Raw genomic sequence first — 5,521 nt, forward strand, 5'->3', positions numbered from 1 at the left:
CCATTCTATTTAGTTGTTTCCTTTGATATCTTGTATATGAAAATTGTCTTCTGATATTTTAACATGTCTCTCTCGATGCACGTCTTCTTCCTTCCTTTCTCTTTCTGTGATTCCTGTTAGATGAGCTTCTTGGACTGAAAGATCTGCAGTTATCACCTGACATAAGAAATCCCATTAGGGTCTCTGAGCTTAAGGATAAAGGGAGGGGGATATTAAAGCTTTGAGGCTTGAAGTCAGGAGCAGAATACTGTATGGTAATATGAATAACTTTTCAGTAGCACCAAAATAATTACAAAATACTGTTTCGAAAATTTACTCTTCAAATTAAGTTGCAATTGGATACAAGTGTTCTACATTTTCGACACTACTATTGCTTATCTCTTTCAAGCATCACAACTTAAGTAGTGTAGGGTCATGAGTAGAAAGTCAGAGATTTAGTTCATTGCATAATCACATACTATTTATAGACAATCCTGAAGTTATTAGTAAGAGCTGGAGAGTAACACCATATGCTGTATGAAGCCCTGTGTGCTTACAGAAGAGCAGTCCATGCTTAGCTCTTGAGTAAACTAATCAATTCTTTATTCGTTGATCAACACGATTTACGAAATAGATTTTCTGACCCCTTTGGCACAAACAAGACCCTGCCCCCCTGACAGTTGTTGTGCCATCCCCAACAACATACTGATTCAATGTGACAGGTACCAACTGCTCCTAAGCCTAAAGCTTTGCTGCCAGGATCTCCTGACACTGAAATCAGACGTCCGCATTAAGCTCTTTAAAGTGGAGGATTTCAAAGTTAATCCTGACTTGCTCTGTCCTTCTCTCACTCTGCCTTCTGCACAATGATCTGCTAATACATGACTGCAGTGACCAGTTTTTACATACAGGATCAGACTGGCCATTCAGTTTACCATGGGATTCGCGAAGCCCAAGTGTTCTCATTGGCGTACTTTTTTTACGGTATTGTTTCATCACATAGCCATTTTCTATATATATGTACATTACATGTGCTCAAACAGCTAAGTTTAACCTACTGGGGCTAATTATATGCAGTAAAGGACTGAGTAACAAGGACATAATTACCTTTCCGTCAACCTCAACAAAATATTTTTCTAGAATACCTTCCAAAACACCGCTTTGGGATTCTGAAAAAGACCGCGTGAAACTGAAGTCGTCCAAGTATTTGAAAAGGTTAGAGCTTATGTTATAAAACTACACTAACAAAATAGTGCAAAATATTCAAGTGTTATACTATGCTGTTTGACATTATCATACCACCAAAGAACTGGAGCCAAAATGTTATGTCTCAAACTCTGTGCAAAAAAAAAAAAAAACGACTGGTATTAAAGGACAGGAGCTTCAATAGTTGATAGCTGATGTTAAAGATGTAAGGGTTGGTTAGCTTAAGACATATTATGAGGGTCTAGCCACTCGGGAGCCCCGTCTGTTAGCTAGAGAGTACTTTCCATGTAATACTACCGCTGATGAAGGGGTAATGTATGAACAAATGCACCTTCCCCTGGGGCTAATAGCTGATTGCTGGGGCTTTCTAAAATAAGGCCAACTTCAATCCAAAAAGTGATTGCCTTGATGAGTCAACCTCTTTAAGTCATTCAGTTGGCAGACCACCTCTTACCAAAGTAGTTACCTAGATCTCTACCAGGGCTTTGAAGCCATCTAAGGTTGTCTTGACAGATTAGTTGCATAATATCCTGCGACTGACCTATTCATTTAAATGTGGCTTGTAGAAATCCATGTGTTTGTAGCCTGAACACTTTAATCTGAATGTAGTTGTATCTCCAGTTCCCAAACCACTTTCATTAGTGATTTTGTCCTTAATAGCAGGAAGCACCAGCCATGGTTTGTGCTTTCTCTAGGTTTCAGACTCCAGCACTGTACAATTACATTTCACTCTCAGGAATGGAGACATGTTCTGAAGCAGCTGTGCCGCAAATGAACTGAGAGACTGGCCTGGGTATATGTTGAGCACTAGCCATACTAGATAATGTACACTGCTCAAAAAAATAAAGGGAACACTCAAATAACACATCCTAGATCTGAATGAATGAAATATTCTCATTGAATACTTTGTTCTGTACAAAGTTGAATGTCCTGACAACAAAATCACACGAAAATCATCAAAGGAAATCAAATTTATTAACCAATGGAGGCCTGGATTGGGAGTCACCCCCAAAATTAAAGTGGAAAAACACACTACAGGCTGATCCAACTTTGATGTAATGTCCTTAAAACAAGTCAAAATGAGGCTCAGTATTGTGTGTGGCCTCCACGTGCCTGTATGACCTCCCTACAACACCTGGGCATGCTCCTGATGAGGTCTCCTGTGGGATCTCCTCCCAGACCTGGACTAAAGCGTCCGCCAACTCCTGGGCAGTCTGTGGTGCATTGTGATGTTGGTGGATGGAGCGAGACATGATGTTCCAGATGTGCTCAATCGGATTCAGGTCTGGGGAACGGGCTGGCCAGTCCATAGCTTCAATGCCTTCATCTTGCAGGAACTGCTGACACACTCCAGCCACATGAGGTCTGGCATTGTCCTGCATTAGGAGGAACCTAGGGCCAACCGCACCAGCATATGGTCTCACAAGGGATCTGAGGATCTCATCTCTGTACCTAATGGCAGTCAGGCTACCACTGGCGAGCACATGGAGGGCTGTGCGGCCCTCCAAAGAAATGCCACCCCACACCATTACTGACCCACTACCAAATACGTCATGCTGAAGGATGTTGCAGGCAGCAGATTGCTCTCCACGGCGTCTCCAGACTCTGTCACGTCTGTCACATGTGCTCAGTGTGAACCTGCTTTCATCTGTGAAGAGCACAGGGCGCCAGTGGCGACTTTGCCAATCCTGGTGTTCTGTGGCAAATGCCAAGTGTCCTGCACGGTGTTGGGCTGTGAACACAACCCCATCTTTGGACGTCAGGCTCTCATACCACCCTCATGGAGTCGGTTTCTAACAGTTTGTGCAGACACATGCACATTTGTGGCCTGCTGGAGGTCATTTTGCAGGGCTCTGGCAGTGCTCCTCCTGTTCCTCCTTGCACAAAGGTGGATGTAGCGGTCCTGTTGCTGGGTTGTTGCCCTACCTGTCTCCTGGTAGCGCCTCCAGCCTCTGGACACTACGCTGACAGACACAGCAAACCTTCTTGCCACCGCTCTCATTGATGTGCCATCCTGGATGAGCTGCACTACCTGAGCAACTTCTGTGGGTTGTAGAGTCCGTCTCATGCTACCACGAATGGAAAGCACAACCAACATTCAAAAGTGACCAAAACATCAGCCAGAAAGCATTGATACTGAAATGTGGTCTGTGGTCCCCACCTGCAGAACCACTCCTTTATTGAATGGGTCTTGATAATTTCCAATAATTTGCATCTATTGTCTATTCCATTTGCACAACAGCATGTGAAATTGATTGTCAGTGTTGCTTCCTAAGTGGACAGTTTGATTTACTTGGAGTTCTGTTGTTTAAGTGTTCCCTTTATTTTTTTGAGCAGTGTATTTAATTATATTTTATTCAGGGCCATATTTGGTGTTCATGCTGCCCTAGGCACTTTAAGTTTTCACACCCCATACTGGTAAGTCAGACTAAGGGTATGTACACACAACATCTTCTTCAGGCGCACCGTTACCCACCTGAAAAAACGCTAAATAAACTCTAAAAAAAGACTGAATATATGAGTTGCAGTGTATGATGTCTAATCAATTAAAGATGACAACATCTACATAGATAATTCACCAGAACCACCATCAGTACACAACTACATTACCAGAACCACTATCAGCATATAAATACATTACCAGAACCACAGTCAGTACATGAGTACATTATCAAATCCACTGTCAGCACATGAATACATCACCAGATCCATCATCAGTACATGAATACGTCACCAGAACCACAGTCAGTACATGACTACATCACCAGAACAATCATCAGTACAGAAATACAGCACCAGAACCACCGTCAGTAGATAAATACATCACCAAGATTAGTACAGCGATCATTTGCAATTTCAGGTTAGCACCCAGTTATTCACTTGTATAGCATGAAACTGCAACTACCAGTATGTCCTTAACAATGGCAAGGAGATGATTGGAGTTGTTACCAACCATGATTAAACTACGGACCATACATGAACCACAGTACGGATTAGTTGCAGGCCAAAGCACTAGTAAACATTTAAAGAGTAACTTAAAGGAATGGTCCAAAGGCAAAGTAATTTTCATTCTAAATCCTTATATATTTAGTGCCATAATCTAAACTACTTTCAAATATATTTGTATTAAAATTTGCCTATCTCCAAGATCCAATCCCAATATGTAGTAGGTGTAATAATAATATTAGCAAATACCTACAATTAGAAATGTAGTGTAGTATTTTTGATTGGCTATGTCTCTTTCCTCATGTGCAGGCATTGCAGGACCTTAGGTATCCATGGTTACGTAAACTGATAAAGTGACAGTTAGCTAGCTGCTAGTGGTCATAATCGTGGATACCTAAGGTCCTGTATTGCCTGCACATGAGGTATGTGACATAGCGAAACAAAAATACTATACTACATTTCTAATTGGAGGTATTTGCTAATATTATTATTATTACACCTCCTAGATATTGGGATAGGATCTTAGAGATGGGAATACCCCTTTAACTACACTAATTGCTTTTCTTTCTTTTTTTATACTTCCATTTTGATAATGCTTTGTTTGAGAATCCCAGTGCATGCTGGGATACTCAAACGAAGTGTCATCAGTCACTGCCACAGCCTTTCCCCCTCCCTGAAATGAAGTGTGATCATTGACACTTATTTCAGGGGCTGGACTAATCCCTGTGCAATGTCTACAATGACAGCGAGCCCCTGTTGCTGGCTCAAATCATTGATAATGACCCGGCAACAGAGTGGTATCAGAATACCCAGTGTGAAGAGCCCAGAAAGTGATGTCTCTGGCCTCTACATGCCGTATATTCTGACACTGCTCTGTTGCCGGCTCATTACCACTGATCTGAGCAGACAGCAGAGGCGCGCTCTCATTGTGCACATCGCACAGTGCACAGCGCGCAGGGAATAGCCCAGCCCCTGACATGAGCGTCACTGATGACACTTCATTTCAGGGAGGGGGAAATGCTGCGGCAGTGACTGATGATGGTTCGTTTGAGTATCCCAGCATGTACTGGGATTCTCAAATGAAGCATCATCAAAATTAAGTATAAAAAAAGAAAGAAAAGCAATTAGTGTAGTTAGGGAGTGATTGGGATTTTTTAAGTATATTAGAAAATAGTTTAGATTATGACACTAAATAGATATGGAATGAAAATTACTTTGCCTTTGGATCACCCCTTTAACTTTTGGGAGATTTCTTATATGTTTTAGGTCCATTAATTCCAAACAGGTTGGTGCCGCAATGTAAGCTAAGACCCCCATCAACTGCTCAAAACAGGGGTGGACACTGACAGCTTGGGGCCCCTGTGAATGGAATGTGTATGGGCCCCCCTCC

The sequence above is a fragment of the Phyllobates terribilis genome, unplaced genomic scaffold (assembly GCF_046119375.1).
Source record: "Phyllobates terribilis strain yellow unplaced genomic scaffold, ASM4611937v1 Scaffold_2__4_contigs__length_985480577, whole genome shotgun sequence".
NCBI classification, from domain to species: Eukaryota; Metazoa; Chordata; class Amphibia; order Anura; family Dendrobatidae; genus Phyllobates; species Phyllobates terribilis.